The sequence below is a fragment of the Hippocampus zosterae genome, chromosome 2, assembly GCF_025434085.1.
Source record: "Hippocampus zosterae strain Florida chromosome 2, ASM2543408v3, whole genome shotgun sequence".
Classification (NCBI taxonomy): Eukaryota; Metazoa; Chordata; class Actinopteri; order Syngnathiformes; family Syngnathidae; genus Hippocampus; species Hippocampus zosterae.
Genome location: NC_067452.1, coordinates 11,731,901 through 11,750,017, shown reverse-complemented (window position 1 = coordinate 11,750,017; position 18,117 = coordinate 11,731,901). Strand labels below are relative to the sequence as shown.

The 18,117-nt window shown below is 43.3% G+C and overlaps 1 protein-coding gene across 4 annotated transcripts in view; it reads left to right on the top strand.

The window, feature by feature from the left end:
• The window catches only part of LOC127594882 (uncharacterized), a 59,870-nt gene that overhangs the window by 1,254 nt on the left and 40,499 nt on the right, over positions 1 to 18,117 (top strand). The gene's annotated exons all lie outside the window — the stretch shown is intronic.

Genomic DNA, 18,117 nt, shown 5'->3' with positions numbered 1-18,117 from the left:
TGCACCTACTTTATGTAACGTAATATTGCTGTGTGCCTTGAAGAGGTGCATCCTAGTGAATGACGTCAAAAGTTGGAGTTGATTAGTCTGGGTATGAGTATCTGGGCATGAGGTGTGGCCTACAAGCAGCTCGTTGCGAGTGTTCTCATTTTGATTTTCCGTTTGACTGTCTCGCTCAATAAGTGGCTGAAAGTGCATCAGCAACTGTGCCTCTCCTTGCCCATGTGCGAGTGGCATTAAAGTACCACAATTGCTCCTTTTTTCACTCAACTCAAGCATTGTAAACACACAACCAAAACATTTATGTTCAATGCATTGTTTATTGGGCGGCCCGGTCATCTAGTTGTTAGCTCGTCGGCCTCACAGTGCAGAGGTGCAGGGTTCGATTCCTGGCTCTGGCCTACCCGTGAGGAGTTTGCATGTTCTCACCGTGCCTGCGTGGATTTTCTCCTGGAACTCCGGTTTCCTCCCACAATCCAAAAACATGCACGGCAGGCTGATTGAAGACACAAAATAGTCCCTTAGTGTGAGTTTGAGCGCGGATGGATGTTGGCCTGTGTGTGCCCTGCGATTGGCTGGCTACTGGTTCAGGGTGCTCCCCGCCTCATGCCTGAAGACAACTGGGATATAGGCTGCAGCACCCCCCGCGACTCTTTTGAGGATAAATCAGATCGGAAAATGGATGGATGGATGGAATTGTTTATTGTAAAAGATCCATTTAGTGCTTGTGTTGTTAAAAGAGGCATAGGAAGAGGACATTGAAATTCCCTCGTTACATTGTTTGTGTTGACCAAAGCACAAGTCTCGCCCTCGGGCCCACCTCTCAGATGACTAATATCAGCAATTACACATTTCACATGAGCTATGAAGCTGCAGCCCCTCTTTGGAATCCTGGGCAATGATGTTCACAGCATGCAGCACAGCGACATTTGCACAGAAGCGCCTCCTGTTCCCTGCTTGTTGTACAAACAGTCAACAATTGTCACCCTCCATATTCTTCCCGTGCGTCCGACGTCAAGCGAGCGAGGGCAGAGTCAGCCTTCTGTCAAGGGGTAGAGAACGGTCAGATGCTCCCGACAGGGCATGGAACAATCCCTGTCGCTGTTGCACATGAGGCGACAAGGACCAGGACTCCTTTCTCTTTAGTGCTGCCCTTGCTGTCTTCATCTCATAGATTAAGGAAGCGAGAGTGCGTGTGGTTGGAGCTGTACACAACTTTAGTTGCCTGCTCATGTATACATCTAACATCACTTTGATATACAGTAGTTACATGAAAAACTGTATAGTCTATGAAACGTCACACATAAATGATTTAATAATTAAACAGCATTGTCACACTTGGCATCAGTGGAATGTCCATTGTACTACGGCTGCTTGCCTTGGCCACCTGAGGGCGGTATTAGACAGAAAATTATTGTACGGGGGCATTTGTATAAAGTAGTTGTATTGGCTCCTCACAGAGGATAAGGAATATATAAACATGAGTACTGTTATATTGAAGGTCTCAGTGTGTTTCTGCACCGGATGTTCGAAGGCTACATGTTGATTCCTCATGTGTAAGCATGAGCACTAAGCTTGCGCACTCAAGGTTCAGGGGTGTTGAAAAAAACCCACAAAGTGTAATTCTCTTTGTTTCTTGTTCGGTTTGAACCCTCTTTGTGTTTGATTGTTCGGCTGTTGTTTGCCCAAGTGTTGCTTACTGTGACGTGAGCTGAGTCACTGCTACCAGACAGCACTTGTATCTCAAATTTATGCTTGCAAGGCTAAGCAAAGTAAATGCATCTATAAATCGTCCGAATGACAGCTCGTATCTAAAATAGTAGGTTGGCTCGTAACTCCAGGCACCACTACGGATTTATATGGTATATGGTTCTTAGGTATCTATCTATCTATCTATCTATCTATCTATCTATCTATCTATCTATCTATCTATCTATCTATCTATCTATCTATCTATCTATCTATCTATCTATCTATCTATCTATCTATCTATCTATCTATCTATCTATCTATCTATCTATCTATCTATCTATCTATCTATCTATCTATCTATCTATCTATCTATCTATCTATCTATCTATCTATCTATCTATCTATCTATCTATCTATCTATCTATCTATCTATCTATCTATCTATCTATCTATCCACCCATCTCTGTTTTACTAATTTGTATTTTGAAATGTACTGTTTTCTGAATCTTCAATTTATTCAGTGTCTTTTTGTATTCTAAAATGTAAATTTGTTTTGTGCAATGTAAAAGAGTTTCAGAGTTTGTGATTTTGTTTATGCTCACCAGCCACGATACTTATGTGCTAAAATAGCGAAAGCAAATACCTGTACACATTCCTGTGCTCTACTTTTGTACCCTCCTGTACAGTATATATAATTTCTCACTTCAACACCAGTGCAGATGTTTACGGTACTTATTCGGAATTTATGTAAGATAAGCATTTTATGACACGTCTCAGTCCAGAGTTGTGGTTTTAGTCATGCTGTGAAGAACATATCTCCTGGAAGTACTTCAGCCTAAAGGCGGACCTTTCAACACAAGTAACAAAAAGCTGTCTTTTTTTCTTAAGCTGTGCAGTGGTGAAAATAAAACTGCTGCATGTGCACCTTCTCCATATCACTATGGTATATATCAGTCAGACAGGCGTGTCCTAGCCGGAAGTCTTAGTGCAGTGCCTTACACAGGCCTGTCGGACAACTTTCGATGCTATAGATGTGGAAACCAACAGGCTCATGGCAACGGAATCATGTCTGCATGAAAAGCTCTCAATTATTAATGTTGAGCACAGGCCAAGGAGGCAATGCAGAAGGCAAGTGAAGAAACAAGGATATTAACTCTGGCCACTAAACTTTCACTGTATGCCTCACGATCCCAGATAGTGTCACATTCGGAAAGATCTTATTCTGTCGCATTGATTAGTTTGAAGCATTGGAGCATTATAATACAGTTAGAATCAATATAGTAGACATAAAGTAAGGGGACTGAAAATGATCAATTAAAAACACAATTGTCTTCTCGATACTGGCGGCAGACTTTGTGTTGTGACCTAGGCCTTCCATGGGAACTAATCACATTTTTAATACCACCTTGTCGCCGTCATGAAAACGACCTATACAAAAACTCAAATGACAGCATGCAACTGTGTCATGTGCATTGTTTGGAGCAGTTCCCGATCAATATTTGTCTAATAACATGACAAAGCATAAAATATTTTTAGATGTATGACACTCACCACTGATGCCGATTACTAAATGTCTGCAGACATGTTTCTTCCAGACAATGTTGGACGGAACATGTTATACTCAGAACAACCAATCGGAGGACAGGAAAATGTTCATGTCATCGAGGGCGAGCTTGACGGCCTTGGAGAAAAGACAGTCCCATTTCTATTATAGTTTCAGTTTCATCGGCCAGCACTACTGATCCTCAGCAGATTAGATTGACGTGGTAGCACATTGAGCCTGAAGTCGGATGTTCCAAAGATACAACATCCGCAAACACGTACCGGAAGCAGTGCAGCATAGAGAAACCCTACCAGATGAAAGGACATTAGCAAATAGAATGCTGAGAATAAATGTAGAATTTTACGGAACCAATATTACAATTGAAATTATCAATCGTGGGCCTAACGGGCTAAATGCCTTCCGTCATTTGTAACTTATTGTCACAATACCAATAAAAAATACCAATGTGTTTTCTGGTTTTTCTTGTCTATGTGGATTCTAAGTCCTCCAGGTCATGATCATTTGCCAAAGTTAATTCGGAGCAGCTGGACTCTTTATTTATTTTTGTTTTTTGAGGGGAGTCTTAAAATGTTTAAATAAGACTTTGGCAACTATGCTGTGAGGCTAACCAAATGTAGGTCAGTGCTACCGATAGTATTCCTGCCAGCAAGAAGGCCTTGCTTTTCAAATCATGTTTAAATAATAAGGAAATCTACTAAAATTCATTTCCGTATGTCGCCGTATGTTGCCACCCGCTTTGTCACTGGTGCTGCATTTCATACTCGCCACTGTGAACTGTACTCCCCTGTTCAATTGGCCCTCTCTTCACTCACATCCACAAATTCAGTGGTCCGTGTTGATCTAGAAAACACTCTTTGGCAAGTTCCCAGCCCTTCTTCGTTCTCTACTCACCATGCATACCACCACCCATGTTCGCCACTCCAGCAGTTCTTATATCATCTTTAAAATGTTCCCTGAGGGATACTGTTCATGATGGCCACACCGTTCTCTTTTATTCACTACGTGCTATGATGGAATGTGATGTATTTTGTAAATTGTACATTGTTTGATTATCATTCTTATTATTTGGATGTGTGTTTTTATTTTATTTTTTACATTTTTGCTTTACTCTGCTGTGTGCAGCCAGGTCGAAAACGGAAATGAGAAATCTCATGACACATAAATTGAAGTGAGTCACTTTATAAGTACATCTTGAACACCTTCGTAGTCGCACATGGCAGCATGGCCTTGTGGCAAATGTATTTGTTTCAGTCGATCATGTGAGCCCTGGGACAGTGTCAATTGTTATTGGCTGCTGTCATGATGAGTCTCTGGTTGCGGCAGCGGCACAGCTGTTTTTGAGAAGATAATATGACATAGAAAGGCTTATCATTCGAAATCCTGTCCACCGGGGTGTGGCTTTGACAACCATTGTCTGGCCGCATCAGACCTTCCTGTTTGAAAGATGGCTTACATGCATTTTGTTTGACATGGCAACCTTTGCTGTTATGCGGTCGCTTTGTGTCACCTTGTGAATATCAAGTTCTCTCTCTTGCCTTATCTTCGTTACCTCAGGGCTGTCAAAGAGTGAGGCCATGCTTCTGCCACATGCAAGTAGCAACTAGGGAACAGCTGGCGGCAAATTGGAAGGGACCATTCCACTCTGTTCACAGGGGTGGTCTCGCTGTTTCGGGGTGTGAAATTACTGTCATGGTATATGTTGCAAGTTGCATTTTTTGTTTGTTTGTGTGGTGCTCTGTAAAGTCTTAAGCTTAGGCATCGCAGGAAGCACATACACAAAGCTCCGTAAAATTAATTCCTTGTTGAATTCATTGCTACTGTTCTACCTGGTGCGTTTGCATTTGGGTAGCCTCTGCAGGAGTTGGCCCACTTGGTTCACATGTTCACATATTTGCAGTTTGAAAGCAATTTGTACCTTGTATTTCCTATGTATTCCCACATTACTGCTGGCATCCTGTGTTCGCGGCTTACCTTATAAAAAGAAAGGAAAAAAAGAATCCCAACAAAGCAGACGTCTAAGCATCATATTATACTTGTGGTCTTTTTATTTAGTCTTTTGAGTGCGCATGAGACGCATCGACCGCCACACTTTTGCAATACAAGACTCGATGCTGCCTGAAATAAAAGCGGTTCCAGTGAATCTGTGATAAGACTTCATGTTCAGCCCACAGATGGGGAGCGGTGGGGTGAGGGGCGGGGGGGGGGGGGGAAATCAGACTTTGCCACAGAGACGTGTGAGTTTACCGAATGGAATTTTGAGGCATTTAAATATTCTTGTTTATTTAGGGCAACTGTGCCTCCCGGCTACTGCTCAGCGGAAAAGCTTAAATACACCTCCGTTTTTGACTCTTTTTATTTGTCTGGCTTGCCACATGTAGTGAGGAAGGGCAAACTAGAAATACTTCAAGCTGCACATTTTGGTGCAATCCCGCACAATTTTCAATTTCCACTTTTGGACACACTGGTCAAAGTGCCGTGTTTCACGTTGAGGAGATGAAGTGAATGTCAGTCCTTCCGACGGGCGTGTGGATATGATGTGTGGCAACATAAATTGGCCAACTCTGCCATCTGAATTCATTTGCATGTTTTGCCCTGGTTGCGTACCAGTTCTGCTCCTGACATTAATGGGGAGCATGCTCGTGTACAGGAAATGTTTCAACAGCAGCCCACCTTCGCAGAAGAGCGGCGCTTATCGATTCCTCTGACTGTCACGGAGGTGTATGGGATGAAGAGGACAGCGGAGTGTTCACGCTGACCGCTGCATTTATTTATTCATGAACAGGCCGATTGTTCTCTCTCTGAGGATTGTTTGCATCGGTTCGGTCTCAGGGTGGCGAAATGTATCCACCGCTTCTCCATCCAGACCGTGTGCAAGTGAGAGTGCGGGAATTCCGAAAGCTGCAGGAAGGGTGGAGTTGAGGTCTCCCTCAGAGAGGCGGGTTCTGTATCGATCGGTTTAGTAAGAGAATCTGCCGGCTTTTAGATGTGCTGCTTAATAAGAGTGGCTCGCTGAAAGTAGGATCACATCAACTAAAACCACCCCAGAGGCCGCCTTCGTCTTGAAGGACTTTTTCACAGCGTACCAAAACATCCGCTTGAAGACGGTTTATACCATTTCACATGAGGACTTTGCCTCGCACTCTGCATCTCTGGTGTTGGCTTGGAATTTGCTCTTGTCACAATGCTGTGTTTTTATTCACAAATCAATGCGGTCATTCCACATGTATGGGTGTCATTTTTACCAATTATTGACCAATTGTTGAAAATGCCTTGCTCTTTTTGACAGTGCGATATGAATGATTGAACAAACGTGGCGTTTTGCGGTCTCCTGAAAAGAGATGAACAAGGATTCCGGCCGATACCAGTGATGTGTTCCCTGCATGGTCTGGTTTGGTTTTCAGGCCAAGCCAAAATAACAGTTAAGGTTAAATGAGGTTATGGATGACGCACGGTTGGCGTGTAATAGCAAGAATAAAGGTAAATCCTTTCACAAAGTGGACCTTGATGGTTTCCCTTGAAGAGATGAAGGCAGATGTTGCCATAGCAGCAGTTTTATCAGAACTGAATAACAGTTCCTTGTGAAAAGAAATGCACATACTTGATCGATTTAATATGCCAGACATCAATATCCATCCATTTTTTCTCCTGCCTGTCCTCATTAGTTTCGACTGAATGAGACATATGCAAGACAAGTCAACAACCATTGACATTCGGACAAATTAAGAGTCTTCAAATTGCTGGATTTTTTTCAGGTCGGTTTACTACATGTATTGTAGTAGTATATGTAAGTGTTGGATCTGTCCCTTTAAGAGGCGTGGCCTAGTGAGTGATGTTACAAGTTGGCCGGTTAGTCAGTTTAATATTGTCTCGGTGTGAGTTGTGGCCGACTCCAGCTCCGTATTTATTTATATTTGGAGGGTGACGGTTTGACTGTTTGTCCTATTAAATCAACAGATGAAAATGCATCGGCGATAGTGACTCTTTTTACCCACTTGAGATGGCATTACATCAATTGCTCCATTTTTTGGTTTCACTTCAATTGAGCATCAGTGTATTTGAAGCGAGCTTGTTACTCAAAGTTTGGCTCGCAACACAAAACAAACCAACCAAAAAAATGGTTGGCCCACTTCAAAGTCAAGGTACCGCTCTATAAGGGTTTCCCAAAAGTCACTACCGTATTTTCCAGATTATAAGTTGCTACGGAGTACTGGTCTCACCAATCATAAAATGCATAATAAAGAAGAAAAACACACCTCCACTGTCCCATGACGCCACTGTTCTCACCGACTACTACAACAGCACTCTCTCCTCCTGTCTCAATCAACTCGCCCCCATTAAAACCAAATCTGTCTCCTTCACTTGCTCAGCCCCCTGGTACACCCCAGAACTCCGCAAACTTAAAACTTGAAAACGCCAGCTAGAAAGACTATAAAAAATCCGGTTTAACTGTTCATCTCCTCGCCTACACCGATCACCTACAGTTATACAAGACCGCACTCAACTCCGGCCGGTCCACCTACTACTCCAACCTTATCCACACCGACTCCAACAACCAAAAGGCTCTCTTCTCCACCGTCAACAAACTCCTCAAACCGAGCGACAATATTTAAACCTCTTTCACCGTTGACAAATGCAATTCATTCCTATCCCACTTTCAATTCAAAATCAACATCCACTACAGTTCACTCACCACATCACCTGTCCCCCCTCCCTTCCTACCAGCATCCATCACTCCAACTAATTCACCTCTCTCTGAATTCACATCTGTCTCCATAGCTGAACTCACCAATATCATTTCAACAATGAATTCTTCCACCTGCACACAGGATCCAATCCCATCTTCCTTCGTCAAGCACTGCTCTCCCACCATCTCCCACCTCGTCATTGTCAACTCCTCCCTCAACTTTGCCTATGTCCCCTCCTCACTCAAACTGACTGCTGTAACCCCCATCATCCAAAAACCGACTCAACCCTGACATTCGACCCGTCTCCAACCTCCCCTTTCTGTCCAAAGTCATAGAACGTGCAGTCGCATCTCAAATTAAAATCAACCTAGACAAAAACCAACTCTTCTTATAATTTCAATCTGGATTCCGCACACAACACAGCACTGAAACAGCCCTCCTCAAAATCGCCAATGACCTCCTCCTCGCCACTGACTCCGGCCTACTCTCCATCCTCATCCTTCTTGACCTTACAGCTGCCTTCGACACCATCAACCACTCTATCCTACTCACTCACATGCAATCCCTAAACATCACCGACAAAGTCCTCACCTGGCTTCGCTCATATCTCACAGACAAGAAAGAATTCATACACATCAACAACTGCTCTTCCTACACTGCCCCACTGTCCCAAGGTGTCCCCCAGGGTTCTGTGCTTGGTCCTTTTCTCTTCACTCTCTACCTTTTTCCCCTCGGCCAAATAATTCGTCATCATGGTCTCCAGTTTCACTGCTACGCTGATGATGTCCAATTGTACATATCCACCAAATTATTTACCCCAACAACCCACTCCACCCTGTCTAACTGTCTTTCAGATGTCAAATCCTGGATGCAAACAAACTTTCTCACTCTTAACTGTACTAAATCTCAACTGCTTATAATCGGTCCTCGGTCCCTCACCCAAACAACCTCCAACTTTACCCTCACTATTGACAACTTCACCCTGTCCCCTCCTCTCACTGTCGCAACCTTGGTGTCCTTTTTGATAATAACCTCTCTTTCGACCAACACATCACCCAAATCACCAAAACTGCTTTCTTCCACCTCAAAAACATTTGTTGTCTCCGCCCATCACTTTCTTTCAATGCTGCTCAAAGCCTCATCCACGCCTTCATCACCTCGCGCCTTGACTACTGCAATAGCATTCTCTACGGTACAACCTCCAAACTCCTCAATAAACTGCAGTACATCCAGAATGCCACCGCCCGCCTACTCACCCACACCCGCACTCGTGATCACATCACCCTCGTCCTTAAAAATCTCCACTGGCTCCCTGTTCCCCAGCGTATTCAATTTAAACTGCTCCTACTCACCTATAAAGCTCTTCACAATCAGGCCCCCTCCTATCTTTCCGACCTTTTTTACCAATACACTCCTTTCCGCAATCTCCGCTCCTCAAACACAAACCTCCTCGCCATCCCCGTGACCAAGCTCAAAACCTGGGGGGACCGAGCCTCCCCCACCCTCTGGAATGCTCTACCACAACACATCCGCAACTGTACTGACCTCCAATCCTTCAAATCATCCCATAAAATCTGTTCCGCAATGCTTTTAATACCTTTTAATCTCTTTTACCCATTTTGCTTTTTGTTCATCTAAATGTGCTTTTGTAAATTATGTATGCTTGTTTTAAGTGCACATTTTTATCCTGTGTTTTAAGCTCTTGTAAAGTGTCTTTGAGTGTGATTAAAAGTGCTTTCGAATAAAATTTATTATTATTATGTATACTGTAAGTCACATTGGAGTATAGGTCGCATTTTGGGGGGGAAATTTATTTGATAAAATCAAACACCAAGAACATACATGCCATCTTGAAAGGCAATTTAAAATTAAAATAAAATCGAAAACAACACGCTGAATAAGTGTACGATATGCTAACGTTACATGACGCATAAAGGACGAACTGAGAATGTGCCTGGTATGTTCAAGTAACATATTAAGAGGTATTCAGATAACTATAGCATAAAGAACATGCTAACAAGTTCACCAAACCATCAATGTCACTCCAAATCACTAAAGCCAATGGAATGTTCATCCTCTGTGTCACTTTCAAGCAATTCCACCAAGTCCACAGGTAGAAGATGCAGCGCTTCCTCTTCTACGTCACTTACATCAGACTATTTTATCAATACAGGTCTAGAGCGGCCTCTTGCGGTTTAATGTGGAAATAACGTGAAATGATAATGTGTTAATAATTTCACCCATAAATCGCTGCAGAATGTAAGTCGCACCCCCAGGCAAACTATGAAAAAAACTGCGACTTATAGTCCGGAAAATACGGTACATGTAGAAATTGTTCTCTCCTCGACCACAGTTCAACACCAGTTTGAGAATCTTTATGGCCGTCACAATGCTCAACTGCGTAGTGCAATCCATGGCAAGTTTCTCGAAACAGGATATGTTCTTGTCAAACCACGCAGTGGAATGATTCTCACTGGCAGGGGAGAATCTTTCTCTCTGAAAGTTCTCAACTCCTTTTTCAAGTCTGGATGCAGATCTGTGTCAACGTAACACCACTGCCCGTCGATGACATCATGTTGGCCTTCTTGAAAGTTGAGACCAAATCCACAGCACCTCTGTTGAATGCAGCCCAGTACAGCACTCAATTTTTCCCCAATTCTTTCAACACATGATGAGTCATCCATAATTCTTGATCAATAGAGGCCCACATTCTTATCCAGACTGACTCCAGTTGCACAGTTGACACAGTTGCTCATCAAGTCATCACTCAATATTTTACCCGATGAACTATGACTGGGGCCCCAAGGATTTTGAGTACCGTATTTTCACGACTATAAGGTGCCATTAAAAGTCTCAAATTTTCTCCAAAATGGACATAACGCCTTATGATGCGCAGCATCTCGTGTATGCACTGAGTTCCAAGACCTGACTGACAGCCGACACGCTTTTTATATAGAGAAAAGGCGGAAGTGAGTGTGGACAGCCATGCGGGCAAAGAAATCGCTCTCATCAACTTGGAATCATGAATCAGTTTTCTATGTGCCAAATGCAAATATTTACTGAAATAACAATTTCAATTTTCAATTTTGCATGAAAATTTTTCACTTGGAGCAGTTGTTCACACAGAATCTCTCACACAATATTACTGTCCATCAACAACAGTGAAAAAAATATTTTGTCACACAACAGCTACTTTAACAGCTTTTTTAATGAAATCAAAACAGAGCAATATAACATTATGAAGTGCACATCTAAGGTAAACTAGTACTCAGCCTATAGTGGATTTAAACCATGGTTGCATACTTCGTTTTTCTCAAGTTTGCTTTGAACACAGCAGTCTGTTTCTGTATGTTTGTTGGAGAATAACGAGACCCCGGACACCAGTGTTCGTTATGTGCCGCTGTATTCAAAACTGTCGGCCGTACAAACAAGCGCAAGCACTTACGCCGTGCTGCTGGGGCAAACCATTCTGAAAGAGGGGGTGTTTCACTCCCCCTAACACAGTCAGGCTATGTTGATTGTGTTGGTCCTTCTTGCGCGGAAGTCTCTCTACGGTTTTTGTGTAGACCTCATTTCGGATGACTACACTTGGTTCGATGACAACACTGGAGACGTTTGATTTTCGCTAGGTCGCTACCACAGCAGCGCACTGTCACTGTCAGACGAACACAGAGAAGCTCCACCCGCTCTATTTATATGGACACGGAACGCTGTAACCTTCCACACAAAAGTAGTTCCAAGCAAGTAACAATCGCGTCAGTGGCATACATTGTATACCTGTATGATACACACAGAGAGAAGAACAGGTAACTTTGGTCTTGTCAGTGGAGCAATCTGGCAACTTTTTAAAAGAAAACTTTCCATTCATAAACTCTTTAAGTATCCGTTTACAGTGTCTCACGCTGCCGTGGCTGGCAAAACAGACATGGGCGTGGACTTCTGCAGCGTTCTTGTTGTTTTGTTTCTGGTGTATTTATAGAGCAACATAACATCCGCTTGTGACGTGTGCCGCGTCAATCTCGCGAGAAAAAATTTAATCCCGTTAAAATTCATTTAAAGTAATGCCAATAAAAATGCGCTAAACTGACAGCTCTAATATATATATACACACATATACGGGCGGCCCGGTAGTCCAGTGGTTAGCACGTCGGCTTCACAGTGCACAGGTACCGGGTTCGATTCCAGCTCCGGCCTCCCTGTGTGGAGTTTGCATGTCCTCCCCGGGCCTGCGTGGGTTTTCTCCGGGTGCTCCGGTTTCCTCCCACATTCCAAAAACATGCGTGGCAGGCTGATTGAACACTCTAAATTGTCCCTAGGTGTGATTGTGAGCGTGGATGGTTGTTCGTCTATGTGTGCCCTGCGATTGGCTGGCAACTGATCCAGGGTGTCCACCGCCTACTGCCCGAAGACGGCTGGGATAGGCTCCAGCACCCCCCGCGACCCTAGTGAGGATTAAGCGGTTCAGAAAATGGATGCATGGATATATATATACACATATATGGAGAGAGAGAGAGAAAAGGCGGACGTGAGTGAGGATAGGTATGCGGCGAAGAAGTCCGCCAATGAGTGAAGGGTGCGCGTGTAAGTGGACGCTAAAGGGACGCCCCAAGCAGGTACCAACACCTGTTTAAAGTGTGGCTATGTGCGTTATTAGAAAAAAAACAACTTTGGTTTTGGTTTCTAAGTACCCCCGAAAATAAATTCTACAAAGAGACATACGAAGCTCAGTTCAAACTTCAAGCCATCGGTTATGCTTTTGGCATGCGTGCCCATCTCACGGGCAGCGGTGAAAAACCAAGTCAAGCAAATGAACTCTGAGCTGGCCGTCATTCCCGTAGGCTTGACGAAAGAACTCTAACCGCTGGACATCGGCATCAACCGGGCGTTCAAAGTAAAGTTGCGAGCGGCATGTGAACAATGGATGATCGATGGCAAACATAACTTTACAAAGAGTGAGAGGCAGCGCCCGGCGACTTATACCACAATTTGCGAATGGATTGTGGCTGCTTGGACGAACGTGTCTGCTTGCACTGTTGTTCGAGATTTTGGCAAAGCCGGCATCATTTCTGTGGAGCCACATGGCAAGACTGCGTGACTCTGACAACGAGAGGGAACCCGGCGTTTTTGATGGATTACCGGTACTTGCACAGTTGTTCAATTCTGATACAGAAGATGAGGACTTTGATGGATTTCTGTGTGATGATTGATCGAAAAACGTGAGTACATTGTACGATGGCTAAATAAAATCCAACCGAACTCAGTTTTGATTCCGTTGCCTTTTTAAAAACGTGTTTTTAGCGTGTATCGGTATGTCTTGGCATGCTACCGTATGCTTCAAGCTAACGTGTTTTTAGCGTGCGCACATGCATGCCTTATGTTTAAGCTGGCATATGTTTTACCACTGTAAAACTGCGCCCACTAATACAGTGCGTTTTGTCTATGTGTCAAATACAGAAATAGCACCCGTTAATGAGACTGCGCCCAACAATACGGTGCGCTGAATGGTCGTGAAAATACGGTAAATTGAATAATACGATTCCAAAGAAAATCTCTGTCCCAAAGGTTTGTAGTTAGCTTTTTTTTCCCACATGGACAGATGTTACTGAACTCACACATACCCTCTCAGTATAGAAATAAGTTGCGGTGCAATGGCAGAAATGCAGGAGGAAAGGGTCTGCAAAAGACAGAGAATGTCCAAAAATCATTTGTTAAAAAAAGACGTTCCGCAACAGCACATTTACAATCGCTAACACAGACGGCAAGGCATCAATGTCAGCCATTTTAATCTAGCCATCATCGCTCATTAGAGTGTATTGTAATGCCCCCACAACTCACGCAAATAACTCGACAACAGACTACAAGCCAGCGAACTTTACATGTTCCTTCATTGACATGTGTGTCACCCGCCTTTTAAAGCTATCCACACTTCAAGTCACAGACACTGCAGCAGGACTTTAGGATGGTGACTGATAGCGGACACGAAAAATACCCATGGTTCACATTTCCACTGTGTTGCATTTGATAAAGAAAAATCTATTTTTAGCCGAAAATTTGAACTATCCAGGATATCCATTTTTGATTCTAAAACTATTTAAAAGCTTCATCCCGAGCTGTTATCCATTCATCCAAGTTTTATGTTCTTCTTCTTGACCCCATTTAAACAATTTTGAGTAGCTCTTCCTATTATGGATTTGTGAAACAAGCATCTGGCGTGTCAGGTTAGGTGTCATCTGTGTCTTCCCGCAACAGCAGTCTCGTCTATTTGTTCGCCTCTCTTTCAGCATGCAGCACAGCAGCAACATCACACAAACTGCATATCCAGATCCTGTAGTAAGTTGGTAGTCTTGTCACAATGTAGATATTGTGGTCTCTCTTTTTTTTCTTTTTTTTCTGCACGCTACCATAACTGTCAGTCACAGTGGTGAGCCAAAAGCCTACTTCAGAGGAGCGCTGAGCTATTTTTGGAAGAAGCAGATTGTGTTAAGTCGGAAAGCAAAGTGACACAACTGGGGTGGAGGTTTCTTGGAGCCTCAAAACTTTGAAAAATATCTTTATTTAGTACTTCACTCCCATGGCACCTTGCAGATTTGCACCTCACACCTATCAGATAATGGTATTCTGGAAAGCAAACACAACTAAACACCATTGAGCCTGCTAAAATCCATGTGTAGGTCACCCTCCTTCTTGTGTGGCACATACAGTCCATGATGACAAATGAGAGTAGAATTTGAAGTACCACAAAATTCCAAAAGTGTGAAATATAACACACGCAAGGAAGCGTGTCATATCTCTGACTATTTTTTTTTCAAATCTGTTTTTGATTTCGTTTCTAAATGTATGCTTCACACAGAAGAGCTGAGATCCCAAGTGGATTGGCTGCGTTGTGCTGTGCTCGCACTCGCGCAACGAAAGCACCTGCTGTGTTTGTCGCTGCATGAAGTCATTTGATCAATAACAAGATTAGCTCTGTCGACACGGTTGCTGTCACTGAATCTCTGCTAACCCAATTACGGGACCCAGCGATAAACTAATTAGTAGCGTCCTGCACTGTCGTATCAGCACGTTTAGACCAGACGCTCCCCCAGCCCCCAAACACACACGCACACTCACATTCACACACACACACACGCAAGTGTCCTACACTGGCAAAATATTGTTTCTTTGCAGTTATATTGAGCCTCTTTTATGCTGTCTTCAAATTAAATCATGACATTTGACAATATGAAATTTATTTTCAAGGCAATCTGTTGCATATTTCAAGTACAAATAATTGCAGTAATTTAGTCTTCATCTGAATTTTCAGAATTTCAGTTTGGAAGAATATTTTACAAATGTAGACATTCATGTCTGTGTGTATACACACACACACACACACGCACGCACAAACACACACATTTATTTATTTATTTATTGGGTTTCCGATTGCAGAGTTTAGCTGTGACAGTGTATCAACTCACTTTACAATAAGCAGCAATTTGGACGAAAGAATTTGTGAACATTTCTTCCATAAAAGAGGCTTTAAGATATTTATTTCCACTCTCAGTTGAAATTTACTCCCAAACTTAACATGAAACAAAGATAATGGACAACACGGATGTACCATTTAGGCCACATAGGAGTACAAATCTAAAATCAAAATATACTCTCAATCTTCTGAAATGAGTTTGATTACCGTGAATGATGTGTTATCTTATTTGCTCCAGTTACGTACATTTCAGCAAAGTAATCAACGCATCATTCAATGAGCCATTTGCTATGTCACAGTACATGCAGGTCTGTGTGAACATTGAAATGCGCATGCTTAATCCAACTTTGTTTAGAGGGCACAAAATTTTTGTCGCATACCATGGTGCAGGTGCAACACATTTGAACTTAACCCCCCCTCCAAAAAAAAGACAACCAATAAAAGAATGACTATAATGACTACGAACTGAAGGATGAGGATAAATGTTTCTCTGAAGCTGACATGGTTTCTCGATAGCCAGGATCCTCGCTTTGACAACAGGCGAAAGCGCAGCTTTGTAACTCGCAGGGCAGCTGAGCAAAAAGAAACAAAGACAGCTGGACAGACTATGTTCATCGATTCGATGTTGCAATAGTTGAATTGTCTCGCCGGACGTATAAACGTTACACCACCTTTGTAGTAATGGCTCACTGGTAAACATTACCAAATAAATGGTTAAACGTAATCGCCAGTACACCACAGGGCTGGCTGGAGGAGGGATTCAAAGTCACAACTTGACATGACATTTCCACTTGGTAAAGCCCTAATTCCAAGCTGTGGATTATAGCTATTACCAAATTTGAAGGTGGTCCAGGGTTCTCTGGACAGAATTGGGTTCTTCAAACGTAGACTCAGATAAAGGACGGACAAATGGAAATGGAATTTGCTTGTCCTTAAATTACAACAAAATCCAAAGCACGTACTATACAAACCGAGTATCAACCAAAATACGATTTACACGGAACAAAGAAAGGGTGAGGCATGATCTTGAAGCGCCTAGAGCAGGGGTGTCAAACTCATTTCACATTGTGGGCCACATACTGCCTCGGTAGATGTCAAGTGGGCCGGACCATTAAAATGATACCATACTCTGCTATAAATAACCAAAATAATATGTCTTTCCTTTGTTTTGGTCTAAAGAAGCAAAAGAACATTCGGAAAATGTTGAAATTGAATGAACATTCATTCATCTTCCGAGCCGCTTGATCCTCACTAGGGTCGCGGGGGGTGCTGGAGCCTATCCCAGCTGTCTTCGGGCAGTAGGCGGGGGGCCAGCCAATCGCAGGGCACACAGAAACAAACAACCATTCGCACTCACACTCACACCTAGGGACAATTTAGAGTGTTCAATCAGCCTGCCACGCATGTTTTTGGAATGTGAGAGGAAACCGGAGCACCCGGAGAAAACCCACGCAGGCCCGGGGAGAACATGCAAACTCCACACAGGTAGGCCGGAGCTGGAATCGAACCCGGTACCTCTGCACTGTGAAGCCGACGTGCTAACCACTGGACGACCGGGCCGCCCATTGAATGAACATATCTTTTACAAAACATTTTATGAAGCACCTTAGATTTCCTTAGACAAATGTGCAATTGACTTTTATCATTCACATACAGGTACCGTATTTTCACGACTATTCGACGCACCGTACGGTTGGGCGCAGTCTCATTAATGGGTGACATTTCTGTATTTTACACATAGACAGACCACACTGTACCAATGGGCGCAGTTTTACAGTGGTAAAACATACGCCAGCTTAAACATACGGCATGCATGCGCGCACGCTAACACGTTAGCTTGAAGCATATGGTAGCATGCCAAGACATACAGATACAAGCTAAAAACACGTTTTTAAAAAGGCAACGAAAGCAGAACTGAGTTCGGGTGTATTTTATTTAGCCATCGTACAATGTTCTCACGTTTTTCGATCAACCAACACCCAGAAATCCATCAAAGCCCTCATCCTCTGTATCAGAAGCAGAGGACTGCACATCCCAGTTGTCATTGAACGCATCACATGCTAGTGTGAGTTGCTACGCATTGCCGAGTGGAAAGAAGGAGCAGCAACAGCAAAGTCAACATTTCTCTCGTGTGAAGCTTTCCCACATTTGAAAGTAAAGAACAGAGCGAAACATGGTGGCAGCGCGTGTGTGTGTAGAAAGAATTGAACAATTGTGCAAGTACCGTAATCCATCAAAAACGCCGCGTTCCCTCTCGTTGTTGTGTATTATGGCGTAACTCGCCCAGCGCTGCCTCTCACTCTTTGTAAAGTTGTGTTTGCCATCAATCATCCATTGTTCCCATGCCATTCGCAACTTTACTTTGAACGCCCGGTTGATGCCAATGTCCAGCGGTTGGAGTTCTTTAGTCAAGCCTCCGGGAATAACGGCAAGCTCAGAGTTCATTTGCTTGACTTGGTTTTTCACTGTGCTGTGAGATGGGCACGCATGCCAAAGGCATAATCGGTGGCTTTAAGTTTGAACTGAGCTTCGTAGGCGTGTCTCTTTTTTGAATTTATTTTCAGGGGTTCTTAGAAACCAAAACCGGAGTTGTTTTGCAACAATGCACATTGCCACACTCTATACAGGTGTTGGTACCTGCTTGTGGCGTTCCTTTAGCGTCCACTTACACCCCCACCCTTCACCATTGGCGGACTGCTCCCCAGCTTGCC